We start from the raw sequence: 17513 nt of genomic DNA, 5'->3' as shown, positions 1-17513 counted from the left end.
AGAAATATGGTACAAACATACCTGCTGCTTCTCTACTTTTAATAATCATCAAATTCAATTTCTCAAAGTCTAAATATCCCCTATATTCACTCTAATTAGTTCACTGCATTGATTATACTTCTCAAATCAACTGGGGGTAATTTGCAATTTGTGATGTGAATTGGTCTTTCCCAAAGACTATTCAGTTTTCAGATGTTTTAAGTTTGACTCACTTTAGTAATTGTTTCAAGTTTTTTGGTCACAGTTGTAATGGAAGAAGATAGCTACCTTAAAACTACACAATATGCTATCATATAAAGCTGGATACTTAAAACCTTTTGATGACATGAGCTAAATGCAGTATCAAAAATATTTTGGGAGGTGACTTGTTGAAAGATTATTGCACCGAATACATACCAAGTCATGCGGATGCATACTCTGCAACAACACTTCCTTTCCAGAAATGCAAATGCAGATATTAATCATCCCTACTTTGAGAAATGTAAGAAAAGAATGTATTCTGAATTACTTTGGACTGCTGGACAGTATTACCTTGAATATATACATATATATATATTTTTTCCACTCCCGGATGGACCAAATGCTTCTCGGCTTTTCTTCTTCTAATAATAAGAATAGTAACTAGAACAAGTGGAAGTTTACTCCAGCATACTTAGCATTGTGCTAAGAGCTTACATGCTTTAGCTCTTTTAATTCTCTCATCAACCTTATAAAAATAGGTACTATTAGGGCAAACTATAGTGTCTGGTGTTATTGTTTTTTACCATGTATGACCTATACACCTGAAATTTTATGATTTAACCTAACTTTACTACCCTATTTTACAGATGAGGATACTGAGGTACAGGGAGGTGAAGTTGATTACTCAAGGCTTCTGTCACACCCAGGTCTGTATGGCTCAAGAACTGGACTTAACACTCAGAATGGTATCTTAGCAACACTTGAAATGTCGAGATAACCCTTTTTTTCTTACAATGGGAAACTTTCATCTATGTTAACTAGAGTTCTGCAACATTGGGTTATCAATGGTTCAACTTGTTCAGATTTTATCAGATAATTCTTCATACTTTCTCATCCTGATAATACTCACTATGCTAACTTAGAAGCATGAAAGGAAAATAGTTCTTTAAACAATACATACTAATCCTAAATTATTCATTGTTACTGAGAATCACATAACAAAGGATCCTTAAATGGTCTAGCTTATCTCCTGAGGAAACATGAAAAAGCACATTATGTCTCTGTGTGCTATAATTCTAAGATTAATCAAAGTTCTGGCCTCTAGGCAAAGACTGGCCAGTTGCTATCAGGAGAGAATCAGGTATAAAAGATTTCAGGGAAGGAGTGTGGGTTCACCTTTAGGAGTCAGGTCTGAGCAATTTGAGTACAAACAGTATTTAGCTTAAGTGATAGTTTAATCTACTAAAATATTTTCTTTGCATGGTGATTTATGTTATATTTTCTCATAAGTTTAATGGAGTGAATTTGTATAAGCAATGCCAGATGAAACAACATTTACTTAAAGAAACTAGAAAAGAAATTTAATCAGCAGTTAAGTATCTCATTTTGCATATTCTTAGTAGTCATTATGTTAGCATTACTCCATGATGATATTAAAGGAAAAAAAAGCACATCAACACTACATTACTACACATACTCACACCAAAAATAACAACAGATATATTTATTGTCATGAACAATATGCTGAACTGACTTTTAAAAACATGATTAGAGGATTGATTAAAAGTGACTATCATGGCTGAATTAATTCCACTAGCTACCATGGGATTTGTATATATGTGCTCTAACAAATATATACTCTTTGATGAACTTTCCTTTTTAAAAGCATAAAGTGGAAAAAACGTATTAGTGTATTAGCATACATGAAGTATTAGCATAGCATGTGTAGGTGTTAACATTGGCTTTAGCCAAGGAAGAGCACACTGAAAACACCGTCCTCTATTAAATATACTCCCACCTGCTTTGGGAGAATGAATAGGCAAAACATAGGCGACTAGGATTGCTTCAAGGGAGGTTCCCATCTCTGATGCCTCCCAAATGAATGAACATGAAGCTGTACTACCAAATAACTAGCAGAGGGTGCTATCAAGAATATGCAATAGATCCCATATATTTACTTGAGAGGAAGAACTTGAAAGGTGAAATGGAGGTAAGGAGCAAGTCCAGTATCTAAAAGGAAAACAGTCATCTCAAGTTCATCAAGGTGGTTCCATTCTGTGTTACTGTGTCCAAATTTGCTTGAGCTGCAACCATTAGTGAACTTTCCATGAATGCTGCTCCCTGGAGTACTGGTGATAATACCCTAAGTCTTCACCTCCTGGCTAAATAAGGTAACAAAGAAGAAAAGCCTCACTTTCAGTTCCAAAATAAAATCCACTTGGCTCTACCTAATGCTCCCCATGATGGTCTCTTACCTTCCTGGGTCTCATAAGACTCATAAGATTTGCCTGCTTTCAATCCCTGATACGTTTTACCTTTCCCTAGAGGGAGGATAGCTATATGGAAATAGTAAGTACATCAGTGAAAGCAGCCCCATTCTCTATGCTGGTGGACTTTTAGAAACATCTTGGACACTGCTTTTTAGAGGAGATCCAGCCAGGTATACGCAGAAGTTTGACAGCTAACCTTTTAAACAAGTTGAGCTGTTTGATAACAAACTCCCCAAACCTGTAGTTCTATATTTTTAAATGATGTGTGTGTGTCTATATCAAATATATTTTTCTGAACACATGTCAGCTAGCATACAGCCATCAAATGTCAAGGAACACAAAGCAATCTTACTCTACATTGTGTACAATACTAGTGGCTCTGACAAAAGATTAAAAACAACCATATTTATAACTGGAAATTAGATTTGGCATTTAGATTTACTTTCCATTGTTCTTTTTAAATACATGGTTAATACAGTTGGATAAACCCTCTTCCTGTCCTCTGAGCCAGATTAAATGCAGTTTGGATTCATAATGATATTTACCAGGTTTTTTCATATTTGACTCGTATAGTTTTGTTTTTTTTTTTTTAATATCAACCATGCCCCAGCATAGACAGAAAAGAAAAAGCATTTTGGTTATTTCAGTAAGCTTAAACGAGTATATTTGAATGCATAACTATGTATAAAAATGGATATGTAAGGTATCATATATACGCATGTATGTTTATTGGTATTGTGTGTGTGTCTATATATATATATATCTCAACATATAGTGAGAGCAGTTTACCATTATTTTATATCCCAGTTATATACCATGTGATTTTCATTTTCAAAAATGATACCACTGAGAGGTAGTAGTTATTGAAAAGATTTTGAGCTCTGTACCAACAGGGAGCTAAAAGATAGTGGCCATTTCAACCTTAAACCCCAGGCCTTATCCAATGGTTCAGGGATGAGTTAAGAACTCACAGGCTTTTCACTGTTTACCCTTCTCCTTCACAAGCTGCACAAAGGTTTTATTCAACTTGAACAGACCTCTCAGTTTGATTGATGCTCACAGCTACAACCACTTCCCCAAAGTGGGGAAAAAGCAGGGGTGTTAGGAATAGAGAGAAATTTAAAAATGGTCTGAATGATGCAAGGACAATACTGCACCTACCACCCCAGTTTAGCAAAGTGGAATATGTACTAAAATTGGAAAGGAAAAAAGCCTTCTCTTTAATAGAAGGAAAGCAGAAAAAATAAAAATAAAGTGGGATTGCACATTTAAGAGAAATAGAAATTGTAAATGACCATATGCCTTTGGAGAGAAACTGATTGAAAAGATGAGAAGATAAATAATTCAATTCACACACTCATAACCAAGTAATACATCATTCAGCCTTATTTGTTTTCATTTTCCCGCTTATAATCAGAATTTAATTAAAACATTAAAATTATTTTTCATGTATTTTATGAGTACCTAAATATCCTAAATTGTATATTATATAATGCCATTCATTTTAGCAATTGATATTTTGTTCTTTCTTTAAAATTTTCAATTATAGCCTGCTTTTGTGAGAAATTCTTTTCATTCTCATTTTTCAACTCTAGGGCAGGAAGGTATATTGCCTTATCTGATGCATCTGGTTAGGGTTGTTTAGGTTTCACGAAGGAAAAAATACCAGGTAAAAGATAACTGCATCAGAATTATGCTTGACTCTAATCACAGGTGTTTGGTGATCAGAACCTTCTGATGCCCTTGCCCTTGCTGTGGATGGGGTCTGTTGATCTTAAACCTTCTACTTGCTTTTTAATCCTTTGCTGCTCAGTCTTGCAGCTTGGCCTTATTATTCCAGTTGCCTGACATCTACACATAGAACAATATTTTCTTTTTTCAAATTGAGGGGTGTTTTAAATGAGGAGTTGTGGTTGTGACGTCAATTTAGTGGATCATAACCAGGAAATGAAATTGAATAAACTAGATAGAAAATATTAAAGTCTACCAGCTGTAATAATGGCAAAATATGGTTAGGTAAACTGTGTGTGTATGCTGTGAGGTAAATGTATTACTGTTGGTCATGGTTAAAAAACTTTGAAAATCACTATGGTAGAAGAATACTTATCCACGAAACTAAAACGTCAAAAACATCCCAATAGAATTATCTTAGAAAGCTTTTTCAATTTATCTGATAATAATAAATACTGTATTCAATTTGTCTGAGACACATACACTTTAAAACTGCTTATTTATTATCATAGTCTATGTCGCATATTAGGAATGATAACATTTGCTAAAATCTTTTTTTGAATCACTTGGACAATTTGTATGTATAACACCTAAACTCCAAAAATAACATTAACTGAGACAGATCAATGGTTAGACTCTCTTGCAAATGATCTTTGGCTGAAACTCTAAATTTGGGGTCTTTAGTATTGCTCATCAGCTAACCTTAGCTAATTTCTCTAGAAGGAGTCTCTATCCTCTCTGGCTCGGCATAGCAGTCAACCTTCTCCCGTTGACATGAGTTTGTTAAGATGAGTTACCAAGTCCTGATCTCCTCTTCCCTAGTACAGCCCATCTCATCTTATTTCCTCAGAGAGTCATTGTTATATGCTTTTTAAATCAACTATTATACTGTTTCTGAGGTTTCAGTTAAAGGAAATAATATGTATAAAGATATCATAATCATTGATGCATACAAACTAACTTTGGTTCCTTCCCTTTTCAGAAAAATCTCCAAACTGTACCATGCTTAAACACATTGGCACAAACAACTCTCAAAGGAATGTTAATTTCTAGCATTAGTTTTTCTAATTTTTTAAAGTAAGGATTCAAATGCCACTGAAGCATCACATCATATGGCATATATTTATTTATTTTTAAGATTAAATATTAATCTTACACTGAAATATTTAGTTTTTAAGATTACTATATAGTAGAGAAATAAAAATAATGATTATGCTATACTATTTGAAACATTTCACAAATATTGATAAAGTACATTTAAATATCCCCACAGCTGAGCCTCACTTTAAAGAGAGATATTTGCTCTACTATATTAATTTATAAAATAGATATACTGGAGATGAGTATCTAGACCAGTGCTGTCCAATAGAAATAATATGAGCACAGGTGAGAGTCATATTATGTAATTTCAAATATTAATTTTTCTAGTTTCCACATTAAAAAAAGAGGAGCACGTTGAAGTTAACTCTAACAATATATTTTATTTAACTCAGAATATTGTCATATCAATATGTAATCAATATAAAAATTAATGTCTTAAAATCCAGCAAATCTCAATTCAGACCTGCACTATTTTAATTAGGCAAACAGCCATGTGTAGCTAATGCTACCATATTAGAAACTACAGATCCGGAAGGTGACTACATGTTTTGATTTATAGGAATATTTACCATAAAGTCCCTTTAACCAGTTATTCTTGATGGATGCACCTATGAAAACTGGTGGCTGGATTATAGTAACAGGTGTCTACAATGGAAAAATAATAATACCTTTCTGAAGTCATAAGACAAAAAATGTAGTTAATGGATATACTGTTTCTCAATTAAAATGTATTTTTCATATAATTTGTAACATTTCTGTTCTTTCATGTTTCACAAAAAGCATTAGAACATCCAGTTATTTCAAGAGCCCAACAAACTACTGATTAAACAGTAACCTCTTTCCTGAATTTAAAATATGGCCTAATTTTCAAAAACTGTTTTATATATAAATTTGCACAGCTATATTTCTTGTAAAATATATGTGTAAAGTGAGATATAAATAGTATAATGATTAAGGAAATATATAAGTACATGCTGATACTTGCAAAATCTCATGCAGAGGAATAAAAGAAGGAAAAATTAGATCATTTTTATTTAGAGACAGCTTTTATTTAAACAACCTTTCTATGTTATAGTATATTATGACATCATTTTAAAAACATTAGCTGTAACCAAAAAAATCCTTTTTCATATATTACTGAAAGTGTAGTCTTATATATAAATAATTCATGGAAGTTTAATTACAAGGTTATGGATATCTAAAATAGCTAAATACCTAGAATTCAAAAGAAATAAACCCAAGCAGTTTTGTTTTGTTTGTAAACAGTCATGCAGCTAAATTTTTGCATAGTGGTTTTACAACATGCTTTCTGTTTGAGATTAATAATATGCTATAATGTAACAGGTCAACTTGTCATTTAGTGTATTATCTTTAAAATTTTAGAAAATTAAAATAAATTAATATAAATCACACCTCTATGAGACATTTTATAGCTAGACTTATTGATAAAATAAAACTAATGTGTGGCACTATAAAAATGTGCAGATAATGTTCAGACATTTTATAACTCTTTACTAGAAAAAGAAAAATTTAAATGTGTAAACTATAGCATTTGTTTCTGAATCAGTGACATTTTTTGGATAACAAATAATTTTATGACTGATTTAAAGTATATTATCATTTCAATTTGTATGAAAATTTATCTTATTCTACAGCTTGGTTATGATTATTTCTTGCTTTCATTTGTCTGAACAATACAATAAGAAGACCTATCTATCTTTCAGCCAAAAATATTACTTTTTCATCTTCTGTTTACCTTAGGAGCATTCAATTTCAATAGCTTCATTACTTTTGACTTTATTCTATTTTACTGTTCTTTTATCATATGCTTTTTTAGATGCCTATCAAACTCAACTAAAGGTCTTATGTAAATTTCAAGAATGGGATCAATATTTTCATATAATACTAAGAAGCTAAAATATTTGTATTTTAAAAGTTGAATTTGATCTTTCATTCCAATAACAATGAGGAATTATTTTATTTAGATGTTTCCTTTTTAAGGCATACTCTGTCCATAAAAGAGCATCATCTAACTCTTGTTAATTTGAAGCTGCAAGTGAGATGCAAACCTTGAGGGTAAAGGATAGCGCTTTATCCTGCTGGGCTTAAAAGAAATGCAATATTTTGATAAGATCCAGAAAGTCCTAAGCAAAAGTAATGTAACCACTAATCTAGCCACCTTCATCGCTACTCAGACAGCGGAATGAGGAAACACGTTTCTTTACTGGATTGGCCTTATTTTTCCTCTGCCATGTTTTTCATTATCCTAGCAATGCAGTAGATAACTATTTTCAAGATTTAAAAAATAACCTTTTTTTTCAAGATTTACAAAAAAAGAAAAAGAAAGTGATCAGACTCCAGATTCCTTTAAATAAGTATGTTTCTAATGACTCTCATAGAGTTAACATTACCAAATTAATTTTACACATTTCACAAATGCATTTATTTTTATAAAATGAGCTTCAGCTATACATTTTGGAGTACATTTCTAGTATGAGTATAAAATTGCCCAATAGGCAATCCCCAGAGTTTAGTTACAAAAGTTTTTGGTAAATGGTAGCATTGGTGGACCAACCCATCCATGAAGCATGTTATAATGAACCAGTTTTAAATATATACATTTGGATTCTCTTGCAGGAGGAAGAGCCAGTTCCATTGGTTTATAACCATATCCACCCATGTGAAGATAAAATTGTAAGTTTTCCAACCAGTAATCCCAATATAATTATTCAAATTAGAAAATTATAACAATTCTAAAGTGTTCTTGGTGATGAGACTCATCTGTTCAAAGAAATTAAAGGTTAATATGTCACATTTATACATGTGATCACTGTCTTCTTATGCATTTATCTTCTAAGAAAATATGACAGTCTATTTATTTAAAACACAGTGCTTAAGGCATATTAGACTCCATCCAAAATACCAAAACCAAAACAAGTAAAGAGGTAAACAAAGCAAAGGAGTAGATGCTATTAGGTGAATATACAGATAAATAAATGAACAGTGAATTTGACTTGGATTTTTAGGAACTAAAGCAAAGCAGATTTGGGTTAGGTAGTTTTCATTTTGCCATAAGAAGATACACAAAATCTGTCTATAGAAAAGAACTGTTTCCTGGGACTAATGTCACAAAAGAGATTTCTGGGTAGGTCTGGGCAATGTAAAGAACGATGAGTCTGGGCAATATTTTAAATTAGAGTATTAAAATTTCACCCAGAGATAATGTTGAAAGGATTCTAAGGTTAGAAGCAGAGAATATGCCACTAAATCATCCCTCAGTGAAGGTGTTTCTGTGCCATTGAGGTGATGTGGTCCAGGGACATGGCTTTCTGGGTAACTCAAACACTGGAGGGCAATTTATTGTATATCTGCATATCACAGCATTTGTCACATAAACAGCAGACACTATTTTTGAAAGGTGCATGTGAGAGTTTGTTTTGTTCATGTTAGATTTTCTAGTATGTGAGAAAAATCTTAGAAACATGCCGAAAAGTGAAGAGGATTTTTTTATTTTTAAATGTTTTGGGGGTATGATTATTTAAACTTATAAAAGTTTTAATATATATATCATTTTTATTACAAAAATTATATATATATATTACAGAAGTGACATATATATGTGTAAATATATAGGGTGGAAATGCTATATATATATATATATATATATATATACACATATATACACATATATATTGGAAATGCTAGAAAATGCAAGGAACAAGAAGAAAATTAAAAATTACATATAATTATATCACTTAGCAATAACCATTGTTAATTTTTTGGTATGATATCTTCTTGACACTTCCATAGTTATAGGATTATTTATTCTAATGAACTTTACTCATATACTCTTATGAATTTTAATTCACAGATTGTCATTCAAGTGGAGAGATAATATTTCTCCCTTGTGTTGTCACTTCCAACTTAAAGAAATTTTCACACGTTCAGTCTTTCAAAGCTATACCAAGCCAACCATCTCACTGTTGATATCTGCCTGCCTCTGACTGCAGGATAGCCTGGAGTCAGTTGCAAATAAGTATTGCTCCCTTCTGACCAGGTACCCATTTATTGGTCACCGCAAAGAAAGCAAGGAGTGATAAGGAGACACCTCAAGGCAGCATGAACGGCATTTTTTGCCTAACTGATACCCTCCATTCCCACAACATCCTGGATAAAAAAGCTTTTCCTGAATATTTCTGATATAAAGCTGATAATCATAACTGGCTTTCAGCAGCAAGAAATCTGAGTATTTGTTGATAGATGTAATGAAAAAATGGAATCTATTTAGTCAGCACACATCATGGGACATGAAATGACAGTGTAGTGTCAACACTGTACCTGATTTTGCTCCAGTGACACATCTAAGGAAACTGGTAGCACACCACACAGGTCTGGGCATCGAGCAGCCCCCTCGGAATCCTCTTTGAGCCGCAGGAAGTGTCAATGGCAATACCCACCAGTGATTCCCTGGACCACGGCCAAGGGACTGAAATGATGTTCTCCCTACCTCAGGCCCCAGGTGGGACTGCTGAAGATGCCTAACAGCAGGCACCCGGGCGGCAGCTGTACAACAGGTGAGAGCAGGGTGGCTGCAAAGCCCAGGAGGCAGAGTCAATGCCTAAGGACGTGCAGACGTACAGCCCAAAACTGTGCTGCAGAGCCGCCAGCTGCTGGGAAGCAACAGGAGGGACACACCTGAGACAAGCATCAACGATGGAGTGGCTCTTTTTGCAGAAAAGGGGAGGGCAACCATCAGATTGAAAAGCAGGGGCCAGACTCCTGAAAATGCATCGTGGGCTCGCAGGGGAGATGAATTTGTTTCTACCTTTAGGCATACTTAGGAATTATTTTTCAGCCTCAGTTTCCTTCTCTGAATGAACCAACATGTCCTATCTGAGAGGAAAACAAAACCAAACACAACAGGAATTTAAAGGCCAGCTGACTGTGGAATTGATGGGCTGGTTATTCATGGGAGGGTCTGCACAGATGCTTCTGGGTTTTTGTCTTTAGGTGGAAGGAGAAGGAAAGAGAATTGTGGCACATTGCTGGGGAAAGACAGCAGATGTGGGCATTGAGGAAGGAAAGTGGATGGTTTTGAGTGGCCCCGGAGCAAGTGGTTTGTGTGGAATGATGAGGAAGGGAAAGTATTCATGTGAGGCTGTGGGGCTGTGGCCACATACACTGGGAACCCAGGCCCCAGAGACCTAGCTCATCGCAGAGTGAGAGCAGATCACGGGCCCTCCTCTCTCTCCTTTCTGCAAGCCAACACAGCCGGCAGTATAACAGTGAACAGTATAATAGCGAACATCCTGGGCGTTCACTGTTATAGCCTCCACTGGGGGATGTAGATTTCCACAGACAGCATCAAAGGCGACTTTGATGAACATGAATAACCTTCCAGACTCAGAGGAACTAGGAAGATTTGGAAGGGAGGCTGAGGTGCTCTGTGAATGCGGGCTGCTGAAGAAATGTCCTAATTTAGGCAGTAATGTGACTGTGATCTCACTTGCTCTCATAGAATGGTGAGGCCTGAGGCATTCCACTTACATGTAAACATTCAAATGCTTCATGTGCTTTTTGGCCATTTGTCTGTCTTCTTTGGAGAAATGTCTATTTAGATATTCTGCCCATTTTTTGATTGAGTTGTTTGGGGTTTTTTTGATACAGAGCTGCATAAACTTTTTGTATATTTTGGAAATTAATCCCTTGTTGGTCACTTATTTTGCAAATATTTTCTCCCATTCTGCGGGTTGTCTTTTTGTTTTGTTTATGGTTTCCTTTACTGTGCAAAAGGTTTAAAGTTTAATTAGGTCCATTTTGTTTAACATGACTAATTATTAGAGAAATGCAAATCAAAACTACAATGAAGTATTACCTCACACCAGTCAGAATGGTCGTCATCAAAAAATCTACAAGCAATAAGTGCTGGAGAGGGTGCTGGGAGAAAAGGGAACCCTCCTGCACTGTTGGTGGGAATGTAAATTGGTACAACCATTATGGAGAACAGTATGGAGGTTCCTTAAAAAACTAAATATAGAACTACCATATGATCCAGCAATCCAACTCCTGGGCATATATCCAGAGAAAACCATAATTCTAAAAGATACATACACCCCACTCTTCACTGCAGTACTATTGACAATAGCCCAGACATAGAAGCAACCTAAATGTCCATCGACAGATGAATGGATAAAGAAGATGTGGTACATATATACAATGGAATATTACTCAGCCATATAAAAGAATAAAACAGTGCCATTTGCAGCAATGCGGATGGACCTAGAGATTATCATACTAAGTGAAGTAAGTCAGATAGAGAAAGACAAATATCATATGATATCACTTATATGTGGAATCTAATAAAAATGATACAAATGAACTTTTTTACAAAACAGAAACAGACTCACAGATCTCAAAATCAAATTTATGGTTACTAAAGGGGAAACGTGAGAGGAAGTGATAAATTAGGAGATTGGGATTAACATATACATACTACTATATATAAAATAAGTAACTAACAAGGACCTCCTGTATAAGACAGGGAACTCTACTCAATGTACTGTAATAACCCATATGGGAAAAGAATCTGAAAAAGAATGGAGATATATATACATATAAAATTGATTCACTTTGCTGTACACCTGAAACTAACATAACATTGTAAATCAACTATACTCTAATGTATTTTTTACAAAAATTCATATACTTGTTCTAGGTCATAGTTGCTCTGAGATTAATTACACAAAATATGTGATAGGGCCCAAAACAGGTCCTGGAATAAAGAAGTTACTTAATATTTTCCAAGAAGCACTGCAAGGAGCCCTACATGCATTTTCCTTTTTAATCTTCATAGCCACTTTACAAATTATTAAAAAATGACTACTGACGTCTCTGACATAAATTTCAGGGAGGTAATAATCTACCCAACATCGCACAATTGTAAGTAATGGAGTCAGAACAATCAGAGGCTTCCTTGTTTTTCTGGTTTTTCATTTTTTAATTTTTTTTTTTTTTGGATTAGACTTCTAATTCACAAATGGAAGTGGGAGGGGAGGTAAGGGAGGAGGTCATTAGAATCTGGGTCTGCATAGTTTGAGAAAGCATAACCGATACATCTGTTGTTTTCATTATACATATTTTAGAAAGTAAAGCTTCATTTTGTTTAAAGATACAAATGAACTTATATACAAAACAGAAACAGACCCACAGACATAGAAAACAAACTTATGGTTACCAAAGGGGAAAGGCTGGGGGAAGGATAAACTAGGAGTTTGGGATTAACGTATACACTCTACTATATATAAAATAGATAACCAACAAGGACCTTACTGTATAGCACAGGGAACTATAATCAATATTTTGTAATAACCTATAAGGGAAAATAATCTGAAAAAATAAATATATATGTATATGTAACTGAATCACTTTGCTGTACACCTAAAACTAACACAGCATAGTAAATCAACTATAACTCAATAAAAATAAATAAATAAATTTTAAAAATGATATTCAACAAAAAAAAATAATAAAACAAACTAAAGCTTAATACAAATGCTCTTGGCTGGTGGGGATCCTGAACGACAGCCTGAGAAACACTGCAGGGGTACATGGCTGGTGAATCCTTACATCTCCCCACACTGACTTACCAGGGGACTCAGCACAATGAGAACATCAAAATGTGCATTTTTATTTCCCTTTCTGTACTGGGATAATGGGTGATTTTTATTTTCTTCTTTGTTTTCCCAATTTTCCACAATAAACTTGCATCTTTCCTAATCATAAAAACAGTTATTAAATGCAGATTCAATTTTTAAATTTAAGACTTTTATTATAATATGGAAATGATTTTTGAGTAGTCATAGTGAAAAGGTAGTAAATAGCAGTATATATAGGTAATTACATAAACATGTCTATAAGGAAAACAATGAAGGAAAATACACTAAATCCCAACTCATTTTGATTGTCCTTTAAAAACTGCCCCCAGTACCCAAATCTAGGTATTAATAAGCCGTCTAAACAACAGTTTTCTTGCAGCTATATCAACTTTTTGGATTGCTTTTTAATGTGATATTCAATATTTATTAAATAAGCAATGCCATGAAAAATACATTAATATTTTAATATTATGTATTATAATATTTTAATATTATGTATAATAACAACAAACCACTTATTGTTTTAAGGGAAAGAGAAAAAGAAGGGTAAAGGGGTTATATCTGCCTCCATGGGGGACATCAAGATCACCTGTGGAGTACTTTAAACCCACAGACTTGCATGAACGTTTTGCACCACCTGCTACTATCTTTTCCTAGATTCAGATAAACCAGTGGTTGAAATGGGAAACTTGGTTGAAAAATCTCTCTGATAGGGAGGCACTGTTCCTGATGTTAATGTGTTTGATTCTCTCAGTGTGTGGGATTTGAGAACAGTGGAAAAACACTAGCCCGGAAGCTGTGCAAAGCTGTCCAGAAGTGTCACACTGAAAACATGAGAGAGACAGTTTATCTGCCAACTAGGGGCAATATGTATAAATCTCAGAGGTACTTTTGTTTATTCTGCTTTTCTTTGCTTTTCTTTCTCAAAGGAAAAGCCCACCTTCCAGTCTCCAAACAAAAAAAAAATGAACAAATGATATTGGATGTTGGATGACAAAAATTTTTCCACCATAGTAAGATGGTCATTGCTTCTGTTTTGGACCTTATATGCTGCAGTAGCAGAGCATTCAGCATTAACAGAGACCCTGAGCAGGGTGGTGAGGTGGATAGCCGTGTTTCTGGCAAAGGTTAAACAATGAATGAACCTTAATGAATGGTTAAAGGTACCAGAATTTAAAATGACATTACCAAGTCGGGATTCCTGAATGCCACGTGGAATCAGATTTCAACCTCTTTTATAAGAACCAACTGGATTCAATTGTTTAAGAATACTAACAAAGATAGATTAGAGATCTTATGAGCCATACAAATATAGCTGCTCTTGTGATTCTATCACTTTCATTGAGGCGTGTAGTTGGAATACTCTTGAAATTGACATTTGCGTTACTTTCATAAGTTGAAATAAGCATTATTTAGGTATAGCCTATCCTTGTAGAAAATTCACTGTCCTGAATTACAGTTTATATTTTTTACCTTTTTTCTCCAGTAATCAGACTGGCCTCAGAACTCTCATTAGAAATGTTTCCCAGATTATCTCCTTATGGTGGCTACTTAGTATACAATGAAAGCACCATTCAAACTATTAAGAAGGAAAAAGCAAATTCTCTTAGTCGTTGCTACCTTATCTCACTTTTAATAAAACTTGAGTCTTACCCAAGAGTACTTATTTTAATTGACTTGTTCTCTAACCCAGGGGGATTAGTAAACAAAAAACAGAAACAATGTAATACGGATTACAAACACTAGGCATGAATATTGGAAGGAAAAGAAGGCATTCAAATCTGAGTAAACAGCTTTCTTATGAAAAAAAGAAAGTGGGTTACAGTTTACCTATTTTAGGGTTCCAAGAAAGAAAATACATTATTTTGAGACTCATTTCTAAAGGATTTGCCTCTCTCCCTGGACACCTCACCCTACCTCACTTCATAAGTCACATGCTGTCTAGACCAGATTCAAGGTTGACTCTGAAAAGATTACATTCACAGGGTCACCGGGAGTGAAGGCAGGGGCAGGAGCTTTCAGCCTGGAGAATGGAGCTTTGATTTATGTTGGGTTGCAAATTTAAGTTCTGACCAGGACTTTTCTACCTTTCCAGTCTGAAAAGCAAGAACTACAACAAAAGAAAAACAACCTGCAATGTAATATAAATGAGTACAATACCTTAGAATAAGGGCAATCTACCTAAATAGGACTTTATATGGTTACAGGATAAATACTGTATTTTACAACTCCTGCATAGTACTGTTATAAATCCTATCACTACATGATCTTTATTTTTCCCAGTATTACAAACTTATTCACATGAAAACTTCACTTACAGTGTATTAAATAAAGAAAAGCACACAAATTAGAGCTCTTTATTAACCAAGATTAAAAATCAAATGATAATGGTAACACATAATATTGAAATCTTTATGTTTATATTCATTTCATTGCTTACATTTCACTTCAGACAAAGGGGTTATAATGTTCACTTGCTCTCACAACTTTCATATACATTTTCATTTAATTCAAAGGTCAAATGCCAGTGGTGTGGATCAAATGTATTAAACAAGAGTGGAAAAAAATCAAATGTCATTTGGCTTTTTCACTATCATGATCATGACAGTAGAAAGAATAAACTAAACTGGGTTTTATATACTGGTCAGCAGAAGAGGTTTTCATTGTTAGGAAGTAGGCATGCATGAGAACAAGGACACGCAGAGTTCATAAAATGTCAGATCACAAAGAAATATATGCTCTCTCATTTCCTGTGAGTTTGGCTTCATATGCTTTCAGACTGAAGATATGTATAATATAACAGAATGGTGTTCAGAAAGGAGTGAAGAATTGTGTGAAGAATTCTCCCAAGCGCTCAGGAACACAGCTTTGGCTGGGTGTACACCACTGGGTACCAAGAAAATGAGATCACTGAGAATCATCATTTCTGCCTCGTGACCTCTGCCTGCATGAGCTACCATTCTTAATGACTTAATGGTAGTGTTCAACTATTTTTCATGGATGTCTAAGCTCTAAAATCTCCCATGAAGCACTTTATTTCTTTTCAGAAGATTTAGCCTGGACAAGTACCATATGAAACTTAAAGACCTGAAACAAAGTATAGAGTCTGGGTGTCTCAATATTGGGAGAATCTGAATAGGGGAAATATAAACAAAAAAATATCTTCTCAAAAAAAGTAATTGACACAAGACAGAGACCAACTATCCCACAAACAAAATCTTTACAAAGCACAACTTTTTAGCCGCACAAACTTTCCAGTCTTCCCCAAATGTTTCACATTCTTTCTGATGTCTAAATCTTTGTTCATGCATGGAATGCCCTCTTCCTTCTTTCTACTTGGAATATTCCCACTCAACGTTCAGTTATAATGTCAATTCTTTGGTGAAAGACCCTCACTGCTCAAGAAATAACCACCTCCTTGACTATGTTACCACCACAGTCTACATCCTTAAATTGTACTACTTATGCTATATTGTAATTTGTATTGTCATTTTGCTGATTTTAAGGCCTTCAAATTATGAAAAATAGATTGCAATTTCTGGGACAAGAAGTAGTGAGTGGTCTCAGAGGATTCTTTTTCCAATAAACAAGGATAAATAAAGACAGTAAAAGAAAAAGGGCCTTCCCAGCACAGGGAACAGAATGAGCAAAGTAGAGGTAGAATTAAGAACCCATACAGGTCTTATCAACGGTGAGACTCCACTGGAGATAAGAAGGGCCTATGAACAAGACCAACTCATGAGCTTGAACATTGTCTGAGGCAGGAGGGTTCTTTAATTTAAGCAAGGAAATCACAAAAGCACATTTGCATGTATTATGATCATTCTGGCAATAGAGAGGTGGAAAACTGGAGTTGGGAAGGAGAATTTTGAATCCTTTGTAATAGACAAAGGCTGTTGATAGGGTGAACTAATGTAGTAGCACAGTGGGGATAATGAGGAAAGAATATTCAAGAAAGGTTTGGGAGTTAGTATTGAATATGAGATGGGGAATACAACAGGCATTTAAGGATTGGAATCCTTAATTAATAGGATGATTTTCATATTTCTGATTTGGAAGTGAGTGTAAGTGGTGGTCTAGTCTACCTAGATGGATAACACAGGAGGGAGGAAATGTCTGGAAATAAAGCAGTACTTTTCCCTTTTAATACCCTGAATTTACTTTGCCTATGGGGCGTCCAGTTGGGAGATGTCTGGTAGGCAGTCAGAGTATCTGGGTCTAACGTGAAAGAAAGCAGTGTGATTTGGCAGTAATGCACACTGCAGTCACCTGTCTCTAGCGGCTGTAGGAATGAATTAAATTGCCCAGGAACAGAACAGAGAGGAAGAAGAAAAGGAGCCATATGCCTGGCCTCAGGGGTAGAATATGTACAGAGGGCAAAGTATTTACAGGCAGGTAGACGAAGATGCTACAAGACCTGAATCCATTAAAAAAAAAAAATAAGCCTAAACTTTGACTTTGGAAGTTATTTTTTGCTACAGAGAAATGTAAAATATATGTGTGTATGTATGTGTATTTTTCCATAAAAGCATTTGACATAGAGGAGAGACTGCCCATAATATGAAAATACTCAGAA

At 34.6% G+C, this 17513-nt stretch overlaps 1 protein-coding gene and 1 long non-coding RNA gene across 2 annotated transcripts in view; both read right to left on the bottom strand.

The window, feature by feature from the left end:
• PDZRN4 (PDZ domain containing ring finger 4) overlaps window positions 1-17513 on the bottom strand; it is a 389260-nt gene that overhangs the window by 251397 nt on the left and 120350 nt on the right. The window lies entirely within an intron of this gene.
• LOC309608878 lies at window positions 1411-8924 on the bottom strand. The gene is made up of 2 exons (XR_014233141.1): window positions 6343-8924; window positions 1411-5488 (listed from the first exon to the last, which is right to left on the bottom strand). It is a non-coding gene; the product is annotated as an uncharacterized lncRNA (long non-coding RNA).

The sequence above is a fragment of the Balaenoptera borealis genome (genome assembly GCF_965194805.1).
Source record: "Balaenoptera borealis genome assembly, chromosome: 13".
Taxonomy (NCBI): Eukaryota; Metazoa; Chordata; class Mammalia; order Artiodactyla; family Balaenopteridae; genus Balaenoptera; species Balaenoptera borealis.
Note: the sequence above shows the minus strand (reverse complement) of the source record. Positions and strands in the feature narration are given on the sequence as shown.